This window comes from Cryptomeria japonica, unplaced genomic scaffold (assembly GCF_030272615.1).
Source record: "Cryptomeria japonica unplaced genomic scaffold, Sugi_1.0 HiC_scaffold_211, whole genome shotgun sequence".
Classification (NCBI taxonomy): Eukaryota; Viridiplantae; Streptophyta; class Pinopsida; order Cupressales; family Cupressaceae; genus Cryptomeria; species Cryptomeria japonica.
In genome coordinates this window covers 44955-57500 of record NW_026729033.1, presented here as the reverse complement: position 1 = coordinate 57500, position 12546 = coordinate 44955, and the positions used below count along the sequence as shown (strand labels likewise).

Below are 12546 nucleotides of genomic sequence, written 5' to 3'. Positions count from 1 at the left end.
GGTTGCGCGGCCTGGTGGGCACCATGGTGCGCACCAAGGAGCGCTCCGAAGTGTGCTCCAAGGTGCGGCGTGCACGAAGTCGGAGCCCGGTTTGCCCCGGGTACGCACCTCGCGTGCACCTTCGCCGGGGTGGGCACCTCGGCTGGGTTGCGCGCCCTGGTGCGCACCAAGGAGCGCTCCGAAGTGTGCTCCAAGGTGCGGCGTGCACGAAGTCGGAGCCCGGTTTGCCCCGGGTGCGCACCTTCGCCGCGGTGCGCACCATGGCGTGCACGAAGTCGGAGCCCGGTTTGCCCCGGGTGCGCACCTCGCGTGCACCTTCGGCGGGGTTGCGCGCCCTGGTGGGCACCATGGTGCGCACCAAGGAGCGCTCCGAAGTGTGCTCCAAGGTGCGGCGTGCACGAAGTCGGAGCCCGGTTTGCCCCGGGTGCGCACCTCGCGTGCACCTTCGGCGGGGTTGCGCGCCCTGGTGGGCACCATGGTGCGCACCAAGGAGCGCTCCGAAGTGTGCTCCAAGGTGCGGCGTGCACGAAGTCGGAGCCCGGTTTGCCCCGGGTGCGCACCTCGCGTGCACCTTCGCCGCGGTGGGCACCATGGCGTGCACGAAGTCGGAGCCCGGTTTGCCCCGGGTGCGCACCTCGCGTGCACCTTCGCCGGGGTGGGCACCTCGGCTGGGTTGCGCGCCCTGGTGCGCACCAAGGAGCGCTCCGAAGTGTGCTCCAAGGTGCGGCGTGCACGAAGTCGGAGCCCGGTTTGCCCCGGGTGCGCACCTCGCGTGCACCTTCGCCAGGGTGGGCACCTCGGTGCGCACACCTTCTCAATGTTTTCTTGCCTTTTCTGGAAATTGGTGAAGGCAGCGCATCAAAGGTGCGCACCTCGGTGTGCTCCGAGGTGCGAACCCGAGAGCGCTCCGAGGTGCCCACGAAGTCGAAAGTCGGGTTAATTGCATTGTTTTCCCCGGGTGCGCTCCGAGGTGCGCAACATCGGCGCGCACCAAGGAGGGCTCCGAAGTGTGCTCCAAGGTGCGCACGATGGCGTGCACCTCTGGTGCGCACGATTCGGAGCTCGGTTTGACCGGGGTGCGCACACCTTGGCTGGGTTGCGCACCTTTTGTGCGCTCCAAGGTGCGCACGAAGTCGGAGCTCGGTTTGCCCCGGGTGCGCACCTTCGCCAGGGTGCGCACCTTGATGCGCACGCCTTGGCTGGGCTGCGCACCTTGGTGGGCGCCATGGTGCGCACCTTTCGTGCGCTCCAAGGTGCGCACGAAGTCGGAGCTCGGTTTGCCCCGGGTGCGCACCTTGGTGGGCGCCATGGTGCACTCCGAGGTGCCCAAGATTGGTGCGCACCAAGGAGCGCTCCGAAGTGCGCTCCAAGGTGCGCGCGAAGTCGAAAGTTGGGTTAATTGTCCGGTTTGCCTCGGGTGCGCACCTTGCGTGCACCTTCGCCAGGGTGGGCGCCTTGGTGCGCACACCTTGGCTGGGCTGCGCACACCTTGGCACCCGCGTTTCCTTCATTTTAAATTTTTTTTTTTTACAATCTCTCAAGTGGGAAATTCTATAATCTCAACTTTTTTTGCCTTTTCAGGAAACTTTTGAATGGAGCGCATCATTGGTGCGCTCCGAAGTGTGCTCCAAAGCTCTCTCCAGCTGCGTGCACCTGCCCCGGCCGCGCACCCGGCCCCGCCCAGCTTCGCTCACCTGTCCCGGGCGTCTGGTGCGGAACCTTAGAGTAAGAAACATCACCGTGCACCTTGGCCAACGTGCGCGACTCGACCGAGCGCGCACTGGCCGAGGTGCACACCGATTTCACCTGGGTGCGCGCGCAGCACCTCGGGCGCACCGGGGTGCGCGCACAACGCCCGGGTTGCACCGTGGCCTGTGTGCTCGGGGCGCCTCGGGTGCGCGCTCGGTGTCGCCCCCGCGCGCGCGGTAGTGCGGGCAGCGCACCCCGGCCCGGCCCGGCCCCGACGAGAACGCAAACGGGCAAAAGGTTTATTCAAATAGCATTGCGACGCCCGGCGAAAAACTAAAAAAGGGTGCAACACCGGGACTTCCCGGGAGGTCACCCATCCCAGTACTACTCCGGCCCAAGCGCGCTTAACTGCGGAGTTCTGATGGGATCCGGTGCACTAACGCTGGTATGATCGCACCCGTTATGAGCTTGTCGCAGTGTGTACTTAGCAAACCGCGACCCACGTGCGAATCCACCCCGGCCACCCACCCCCGTCGAGGTGCACACCCTCCCTCGCGAAGTGCGCCCCGTTCGCCAAGTGTGAGCCCTGCCCGGGTGCGCGCACCTTGCTAGGGCGTCGGGTGTGCACCCGGCCCGGCCTACGTGCGTGCACCTGGAGGGGGCGTCGTGTGCGTGCAGTGTCCCGTCTGCAACGCGGTGCCCACACACCACCTCGGGCGCAACGACCTGCGCTCACATGTGGGCCGAGTGCACCTTGGTGCATGTTCGGGGCGCCTCGGGTGCACGCTCGATCTTGCCCCGGTGCACCAAGGCGCTCGGTTTGCCCCGGGTGCGCACTTGGTGCAAGGTGGGCACCCAAAATAGGGATCAAGCACCAAAACACAAGTTTCGGGATGCAAAATGGGACCCAAGGACCACAAATGCGTTCCAAGACCCATGATGGGTCCACGAGAACAAAAATGTGTTCCGAGACTTAATAAACAAATATTGGGTTTTAGGAGAAGAAACATGCTCTGATGCCCAAAACGAGAATCGACCCCGAAAAGGCCACAGGCCAAAAGTGGGATGCGAGACAAAAAAAAATGGGACCCGAGGACCAAAATTGGGTTCCCAGGTCGAAGACAGGGCAACCGGACAAGAAACGACCTCTAAGGCTCGAAATGAGTCCCGACGACTAAAACTTGACAAGAAGCACCCATCAGGCACCCAACTCGACACCCATGGGATGCCGACCCACCCGGGCTTCCACCTAGCACACCTTGGCACCCACCCACCCTCGCACCCAACCTCGCACCCAACTTAGCACCTTTGAACCCACATTGGCACTCACCCTGACCCTGGCACCTTGGAACCCACATTGGCACTCACCTTGACCCTGGCACCCACCTTTGCACTCACCTTGGGACCCACCCTGGCTCCCACCTCGGCACCCACCCAGACACCCACCTTGGTTCCTTGGCACCCACCTTGGATCCTTGGCACCCACCCCGACACCCACCTTGGCACGCAACTTGGCTACTTGCCACCCACCTTGGCTCCTTGACGCCCACCCCGACAACCACCCCGTGACCTACCCTGGCTAGGGTTGGTGCACACCCACCCTGGTGCCCACCTTGGCACCCACCCTATGACCCACCTTGGCACGCACCTTAGTACCCACCCCGTTACCCACCCTAGGACCCACCCCGTGACCCACCTTGGCCAGGGTGGGTGCCTTGGTGCGCACAACTTGCCTGGGCTGCACACCAGGGCGGGCTCAAGATGGCACCCGCGTTCCGTTTTTTTCACTATCTTTCAAAACGGAAATTTTAAAATCTCATTTTTTTCTTTTTTTTGCCTTTTCTGGAAATTAGTGAAGGCAGCGCATCAAAGGTGCGCAATGCTGGTGCGAACCCGGGAGCGCTCCGATGTGTGCTCCAAGGTGCGGCGTGCACGAAGTCCGAGCCCGGTTTGCCCCGGGTGCGCACCTCGCGTGCACCTTCGCCGGGGTGAGCACCTTGGCTGGGTTGCGCGCCCTGGTGCGTACCAAGGAGCGCTCTGAAGTGTGCTCCAAGGTGCGGCGTGCACGAAGTCGGAGCCCGGTTTGCCCCGGGTGTGCACCTCGGGTGCGCACCTCGCGTGCACCTTCGCTGCGGTGGGCACCTTGGCTGGGTTGCGCGCCTTGGTGGGCACCATGCAGTGCACGAAGTCGGAGCCCGGTTTGCCCCGGGCGCGCACCTCCGCCAGGGTGGGCACCTTGGTGCGCACAACTTGCCTGGGCTGCGCATCAGGAAGGGCTCAAGATGGCACCCGCGTTCCGTTTTTTTCACTATCTTTCAGAACGGAAATTTTAAAATATCGTTTTTTTTTGCCTTTTCTGGAAATTAGTGAAGGCAGCGCATCAAAGGTGCGCAACGCTGGTGCGAACCTGGGAGCGCTCCGATGTGTGCTCCAAGGTGCGGCGTGCACGAAGTCGGAGCCCGGTTTGCCTCGGGTGCGCCCTGGTGGGCACCATGGTGCGCACCAAGGAGCGCTCCGAAGTGTGCTCCAAGGTGCGGCCTGCACGAAGTCGGAGCCCGGTTTGCCCCGGGTGTGCACCTCGGGTGGGCACCTTGGTGCGCATGCCTTGCCTGGGCTGCGCACCAGGGCGGGCTCAAGATGGCACCCGCGTTCCTTTTTTTTCACTATCTTTCAAAACGGAAATTTTAAAATCTCATTTTTTTTTGCCTTTTTCTGGAAATTAGTGAAGGCAGCGCATCAAAGGTGCGCACCTCGCTGCCCACCACGGTGCGCAACGCCGGTGGGCACCCGGGAGTGCTTCGAAGTGTGCTCCAAGGTGCTGCGTGCACGTTGTCGGAGCCCGGTTTGCCCCGGGTGCGCACCTCGCGTGCACCTTCGTCGGGGTGGGCACCTTGGCTTGGTTTGCCCCGGCTGCGCTCCGAAGCGGGGTTATTGGAGCGCCGCCTCTTTTTTTGTCGGAGCGTTTGGTGGGGTTTCTCGCATTGGCTCTTCCGAGGCCCGGTTGCCACCCTGGCGCGCACGAAGTCGGAAGTAGGGTTAATTGCCCGGGTGCGCACCTTTGCCAGGGTGGCACCTTACCTGGGCTGCGCACCAGGGCGGGCTCAAGATGGCACGCGCGTTCCGTTTTTTTCACTATCTTTCAAAACGGAAATTTTAAAATCTCCTTTTTTTTTTGCCTTTTCTGGAAATTAGTGAAGGCAGCGCATCAAAGGTGCGCACCTCGCTGCCCACCTTGGTGTGCTCTGAGGTGCGCACCCGGGAGCGCTACGAAGTGTGCTCCAAGGTGCGGCGTGCACGTTGTCGGAGCCCGGTTTGCCCCGGGTGCGCACCTCGCCTGCACCTTGGCCGGGGTGGGCACCTTGGCTGGGTTTGCCCAGGGTGCGCTCCGAAGCGGGGTTACTGGAGCGCCCCCTCTTTTTTTGTCAGAGAGTTTGGTGGGGTTTCTCGCATTGGCTCTTCCCAGGCCCGGTTGTTGGGTGCGCTCCCACCCTGGCGCGCGCGAAGTTGGAAGTTGGGTTAATTGCCCGGGCGCGCACCTTCGCCAGGGTGGGCACCTTGGTGCGCAAACCTTGGCTGGGCTGCGCACCAGGGCGGGCTCAAGATGGCACCAGCATTCCCTTTTTCTCACTATCTTTCAAAACGGAAATTTTAAAATCTCGTTTTTTTTTTGGATTTTATGGAAATTAGTGAAGGCATCGCATCAAAGGTGCGCACCTCGCTGCCCACCTTGGTGTGCTCCGAGGTGCCCACCACGGTGCGCAACGCCGGTGCGAACCCGGGAGCGCCCCGATGTGTGCTCCAAGGTGCGGCGTGCACGAAGTCGGACCCCGGTTTGCCCCGGGTGCGCACCTCGCGTGCACCTTGGTGCGCACACCTTGGCTGGGTTGCGCGGCCTGGTGGGCACCATGGTGCGCACCAAGGAGCGCTCCGAAGTGTGCTCCAAGGTGCGGCGTGCACGAAGTCGGAGCCCGGTTTGCCCCGGGTGCGCACCTTCGCCGCGGTGGGCACCATGGCGTGCACGAAGTCGGAGCCCGGTTTGCCCCGGGTGCGCACCTCGCGTGCACCTTCGCCGGGGTGGGCACCTCGGCTGGGTTGCGCGCCCTGGTGCGCACCAAGGAGCGCTCTGAAGTGTGCTCCAAGGTGCGGCGTGCACGAAGTCGGAGCCCGGTTTGCCCCGGGTGTGCACCTCGCGTGCACCTTCGCTGCGGTGGGCACCTTGGCTGGGTTGCGCGCCTTGGTGGGCACCATGCAGTGCACGAAGTCGGAGCCCGGTTTGCCCCGGGCGCGCACCTCCGCCAGGGTGGGCACCTTGGTGCGCACAACTTGCCTGGGCTGCGCACCAGGAAGGGCTCAAGATGGCACCCGCGTTCCGTTTTTTTCACTATCTTTCAGAACGGAAATTTTAAAATATCGTTTTTTTTTGCCTTTTCTGGAAATTAGTGAAGGCAGCGCATCAAAGGTGCGCAACGCTGGTGCGAACCTGGGAGCGCTCCGATGTGTGCTCCAAGGTGCGGCGTGCACGAAGTCGGACCCCGGTTTGCCCCGGGTGCGCACCTCGCGTGCACCTTGGTGCGCACACCTTGGCTGGGTTGCGCGCCCTGGTGGGCACCATGGTGCGCACCAAGGAGCGCTCCGAAGTGTGCTCCAAGGTGCGGCGTGCACGAAGTCGGAGCCCGGTTTGCCCCGGGTGCGCACCTCGCGTGCACCTTCGCCGCGGTGGGCACCATGGCGTGCACGAAGTCGGAGCCCGGTTTGCCCCGGGTGCGCACCTCGCGTGCACCTTCGCCGGGGTGGGCACCTTAGTGTGCAGACCTTGGCTGGGTTGCGCGCCCTGGTGGGCACCATGGTGCGCACCAAGGAGCGCTCCGAAGTGTGCTCCAAGGTGCGGCCTGCACGAAGTCGGAGCCCGGTTTGCCCCGGGTGTGCACCTCGGGTGGGCACCTTGGTGCGCATGCCTTGCCTGGGCTGCGCACCAGGGCGGGCTCAAGATGGCACCCGCGTTCCTTTTTTTTCACTATCTTTCAAAACGGAAATTTTAAAATCTCATTTTTTTTTGCCTTTTTCTGGAAATTAGTGAAGGCAGCGCATCAAAGGTGCGCACCTCGCTGCCCACCACGGTGCGCAACGCCGGTGGGCACCCGGGAGTGCTTCGAAGTGTGCTCCAAGGTGCTGCGTGCACGTTGTCGGAGCCCGGTTTGCCCCGGGTGCGCACCTCGCGTGCACCTTCGTCGGGGTGGGCACCTTGGCTGGGTTTGCCCCGGCTGCGCTCCGAAGCGGGGTTATTGGAGCGCCGCCTCTTTTTTTGTCGGAGCGTTTGGTGGGGTTTCTCGCATTGGCTCTTCCGAGGCCCGGTTGCCACCCTGGCGCGCACGAAGTCGGAAGTAGGGTTAATTGCCCGGGTGCGCACCTTTGCCAGGGTGGGCACCTTACCTGGGCTGCGCACCAGGGCGGGCTCAAGATGGCACGCGCGTTCCGTTTTTTTCACTATCTTTCAAAACGGAAATTTTAAAATCTCCTTTTTTTTTTGCCTTTTCTGGAAATTAGTGAAGGCAGCGCATCAAAGGTGCGCACCTCGCTGCCCACCTTGGTGTGCTCTGAGGTGCGCACCCGGGAGCGCTACGAAGTGTGCTCCAAGGTGCGGCGTGCACGTTGTCGGAGCCCGGTTTGCCCCGGGTGCGCACCTCGCCTGCACCTTGGCCGGGGTGGGCACCTTGGCTGGGTTTGCCCAGGGTGCGCTCCGAAGCGGGGTTACTGGAGCGCCCCCTCTTTTTTTGTCAGAGCGTTTGGTGGGGTTTCTCGCATTGGCTCTTCCCAGGCCCGGTTGTTGGGTGCGCTCCCACCCTGGCGCGCGCGAAGTTGGAAGTTGGGTTAATTGCCCGGGCGCGCACCTTCGCCAGGGTGGGCACCTTGGTGCGCACACCTTGGCTGGGCTGCGCACCAGGGCGGGCTCAAGATGGCACCAGCATTCCCTTTTTCTCACTATCTTTCAAAACGGAAATTTTAAAATCTCGTTTTTTTTTTGCCTTTTATGGAAATTAGTGAAGGCATCGCATCAAAGGTGCGCACCTCGCTGCCCACCTTGGTGTGCTCCGAGGTGCCCACCACGGTGCGCAACGCCGGTGCGAACCCGGGAGCGCCCCGATGTGTGCTCCAAGGTGCGGCGTGCACGAAGTCGGACCCCGGTTTGCCCCGGGTGCGCACCTCGCGTGCACCTTGGTGCGCACACCTTGGCTGGGTTGCGCGGCCTGGTGGGCACCATGGTGCGCACCAAGGAGCGCTCCGAAGTGTGCTCCAAGGTGCGGCGTGCACGAAGTCGGAGCCCGGTTTGCCCCGGGTACGCACCTCGCGTGCACCTTCGCCGGGGTGGGCACCTCGGCTGGGTTGCGCGCCCTGGTGCGCACCAAGGAGCGCTCCGAAGTGTGCTCCAAGGTGCGGCGTGCACGAAGTCGGAGCCCGGTTTGCCCCGGGTGCGCACCTTCGCCGCGGTGCGCACCATGGCGTGCACGAAGTCGGAGCCCGGTTTGCCCCGGGTGCGCACCTCGCGTGCACCTTCGGCGGGGTTGCGCGCCCTGGTGGGCACCATGGTGCGCACCAAGGAGCGCTCCGAAGTGTGCTCCAAGGTGCGGCGTGCACGAAGTCGGAGCCCGGTTTGCCCCGGGTGCGCACCTCGCGTGCACCTTCGGCGGGGTTGCGCGCCCTGGTGGGCACCATGGTGCGCACCAAGGAGCGCTCCGAAGTGTGCTCCAAGGTGCGGCGTGCACGAAGTCGGAGCCCGGTTTGCCCCGGGTGCGCACCTCGCGTGCACCTTCGCCGCGGTGGGCACCATGGCGTGCACGAAGTCGGAGCCCGGTTTGCCCCGGGTGCGCACCTCGCGTGCACCTTCGCCGGGGTGGGCACCTCGGCTGGGTTGCGCGCCCTGGTGCGCACCAAGGAGCGCTCCGAAGTGTGCTCCAAGGTGCGGCGTGCACGAAGTCGGAGCTCGGTTTGCCCCGGGTGCGCACCTCGCGTGCACCTTCGCCAGGGTGGGCACCTCGGTGCGCACACCTTCTCAATGTTTTCTTGCCTTTTCTGGAAATTGGTGAAGGCAGCGCATCAAAGGTGCGCACCTCGGTGTGCTCCGAGGTGCGAACCCGAGAGCGCTCCGAGGTGCCCACGAAGTCGAAAGTCGGGTTAATTGCATTGTTTTCCCCGGGTGCGCTCCGAGGTGCGCAACATCGGCGCGCACCAAGGAGGGCTCCGAAGTGTGCTCCAAGGTGCGCACGATGGCGTGCACCTCTGGTGCGCACGATTCGGAGCTCGGTTTGACCGGGGTGCGCACACCTTGGCTGGGTTGCGCACCTTTTGTGCGCTCCAAGGTGCGCACGAAGTCGGAGCTCGGTTTGCCCCGGGTGCGCACCTTCGCCAGGGTGCGCACCTTGATGCGCACGCCTTGGCTGGGCTGCGCACCTTGGTGGGCGCCATGGTGCGCACCTTTCGTGCGCTCCAAGGTGCGCACGAAGTCGGAGCTCGGTTTGCCCCGGGTGCGCACCTTGGTGGGCGCCATGGTGCACTCCGAGGTGCCCAAGATTGGTGCGCACCAAGGAGCGCTCCGAAGTGCGCTCCAAGGTGCGCGCGAAGTCGAAAGTTGGGTTAATTGTCCGGTTTGCCTCGGGTGCGCACCTTGCGTGCACCTTCGCCAGGGTGGGCGCCTTGGTGCGCACACCTTGGCTGGGCTGCGCACACCTTGGCACCCGCGTTTCCTTCATTTTAAATTTTTTTTTTTTACAATCTCTCAAGTGGGAAATTCTATAATCTCAACTTTTTTTGCCTTTTCAGGAAACTTTTGAATGGAGCGCATCATTGGTGCGCTCCGAAGTGTGCTCCAAAGCTCTCTCCAGCTGCGTGCACCTGCCCCGGCCGCGCACCCGGCCCCGCCCAGCTTCGCTCACCTGTCCCGGGCGTCTGGTGCGGAACCTTAGAGTAAGAAACATCACCGTGCACCTTGGCCAACGTGCGCGACTCGACCGAGCGCGCACTGGCCGAGGTGCACACCGATTTCACCTGGGTGCGCGCGCAGCACCTCGGGCGCACCGGGGTGCGCGCACAACGCCCGGGTTGCACCGTGGCCTGTGTGCTCGGGGCGCCTCGGGTGCGCGCTCGGTGTCGCCCCCGCGCGCGCGGTAGTGCGGGCAGCGCACCCCGGCCCGGCCCGGCCCCGACGAGAACGCAAACGGGCAAAAGGTTTATTCAAATAGCATTGCGACGCCCGGCGAAAAACTAAAAAAGGGTGCAACACCGGGACTTCCCGGGAGGTCACCCATCCCAGTACTACTCCGGCCCAAGCGCGCTTAACTGCGGAGTTCTGATGGGATCCGGTGCACTAACGCTGGTATGATCGCACCCGTTATGAGCTTGTCGCAGTGTGTACTTAGCAAACCGCGACCCACGTGCGAATCCACCCCGGCCACCCACCCCCGTCGAGGTGCACACCCTCCCTCGCGAAGTGCGCCCCGTTCGCCAAGTGTGAGCCCTGCCCGGGTGCGCGCACCTTGCTAGGGCGTCGGGTGTGCACCCGGCCCGGCCTACGTGCGTGCACCTGGAGGGGGCGTCGTGTGCGTGCAGTGTCCCGTCTGCAACGCGGTGCCCACACACCACCTCGGGCGCAACGACCTGCGCTCACATGTGGGCCGAGTGCACCTTGGTGCATGTTCGGGGCGCCTCGGGTGCACGCTCGATCTTGCCCCGGTGCACCAAGGCGCTCGGTTTGCCCCGGGTGCGCACTTGGTGCAAGGTGGGCACCCAAAATAGGGATCAAGCACCAAAACACAAGTTTCGGGATGCAAAATGGGACCCAAGGACCACAAATGCGTTCCAAGACCCATGATGGGTCCACGAGAACAAAAATGTGTTCCGAGACTTAATAAACAAATATTGGGTTTTAGGAGAAGAAACATGCTCTGATGCCCAAAACGAGAATCGACCCCGAAAAGGCCACAGGCCAAAAGTGGGATGCGAGACAAAAAAAAATGGGACCCGAGGACCAAAATTGGGTTCCCAGGTCGAAGACAGGGCAACCGGACAAGAAACGACCTCTAAGGCTCGAAATGAGTCCCGACGACTAAAACTTGACAAGAAGCACCCATCAGGCACCCAACTCGACACCCATGGGATGCCGACCCACCCGGGCTTCCACCTAGCACACCTTGGCACCCACCCACCCTCGCACCCAACCTCGCACCCAACTTAGCACCTTTGAACCCACATTGGCACTCACCCTGACCCTGGCACCTTGGAACCCACATTGGCACTCACCTTGACCCTGGCACCCACCTTTGCACTCACCTTGGGACCCACCCTGGCTCCCACCTCGGCACCCACCCAGACACCCACCTTGGTTCCTTGGCACCCACCTTGGATCCTTGGCACCCACCCCGACACCCACCTTGGCACGCAACTTGGCTACTTGCCACCCACCTTGGCTCCTTGACGCCCACCCCGACAACCACCCCGTGACCTACCCTGGCTAGGGTTGGTGCACACCCACCCTGGTGCCCACCTTGGCACCCACCCTATGACCCACCTTGGCACGCACCTTAGTACCCACCCCGTTACCCACCCTAGGACCCACCCCGTGACCCACCTTGGCCAGGGTGGGTGCCTTGGTGCGCACAACTTGCCTGGGCTGCACACCAGGGCGGGCTCAAGATGGCACCCGCGTTCCGTTTTTTTCACTATCTTTCAAAACGGAAATTTTAAAATCTCATTTTTTTCTTTTTTTTGCCTTTTCTGGAAATTAGTGAAGGCAGCGCATCAAAGGTGCGCAATGCTGGTGCGAACCCGGGAGCGCTCCGATGTGTGCTCCAAGGTGCGGCGTGCACGAAGTCCGAGCCCGGTTTGCCCCGGGTGCGCACCTCGCGTGCACCTTCGCCGGGGTGAGCACCTTGGCTGGGTTGCGCGCCCTGGTGCGTACCAAGGAGCGCTCTGAAGTGTGCTCCAAGGTGCGGCGTGCACGAAGTCGGAGCCCGGTTTGCCCCGGGTGTGCACCTCGGGTGCGCACCTCGCGTGCACCTTCGCTGCGGTGGGCACCTTGGCTGGGTTGCGCGCCTTGGTGGGCACCATGCAGTGCACGAAGTCGGAGCCCGGTTTGCCCCGGGCGCGCACCTCCGCCAGGGTGGGCACCTTGGTGCGCACAACTTGCCTGGGCTGCGCATCAGGAAGGGCTCAAGATGGCACCCGCGTTCCGTTTTTTTCACTATCTTTCAGAACGGAAATTTTAAAATATCGTTTTTTTTTGCCTTTTCTGGAAATTAGTGAAGGCAGCGCATCAAAGGTGCGCAACGCTGGTGCGAACCTGGGAGCGCTCCGATGTGTGCTCCAAGGTGCGGCGTGCACGAAGTCGGAGCCCGGTTTGCCTCGGGTGCGCCCTGGTGGGCACCATGGTGCGCACCAAGGAGCGCTCCGAAGTGTGCTCCAAGGTGCGGCCTGCACGAAGTCGGAGCCCGGTTTGCCCCGGGTGTGCACCTCGGGTGGGCACCTTGGTGCACATGCCTTGCCTGGGCTGCGCACCAGGGCGGGCTCAAGATGGCACCCGCGTTCCTTTTTTTTCACTATCTTTCAAAACGGAAATTTTAAAATCTCATTTTTTTTTGCCTTTTTCTGGAAATTAGTGAAGGCAGCGCATCAAAGGTGCGCACCTCGCTGCCCACCACGGTGCGCAACGCCGGTGGGCACCCGGGAGTGCTTCGAAGTGTGCTCCAAGGTGCTGCGTGCACGTTGTCGGAGCCCGGTTTGCCCCGGGTGCGCACCTCGCGTGCACCTTCGTCGGGGTGGGCACCTTGGCTTGGTTTGCCCCGGCTGCGCTCCGAAGCGGGGTTATTG

General features: G+C 62.9%; 2 non-coding genes across 2 annotated transcripts; both read right to left on the bottom strand.

Moving 5' to 3' along the window:
• Nucleotides 1-2029: 2029 nt before the first annotated feature.
• On the bottom strand, nucleotides 2030-2148 carry LOC131868622 (5S ribosomal RNA). Its single transcript, XR_009367068.1, has one exon. It is a non-coding gene; the product is annotated as a 5S ribosomal RNA (ribosomal RNA).
• A 7804-nt stretch (nucleotides 2149-9952) lies between these two features.
• On the bottom strand, nucleotides 9953-10071 carry LOC131868621 (5S ribosomal RNA). The gene has a single exon (XR_009367067.1). It is a non-coding gene; the product is annotated as a 5S ribosomal RNA (ribosomal RNA).
• Nucleotides 10072-12546: the final 2475 nt, after the last annotated feature.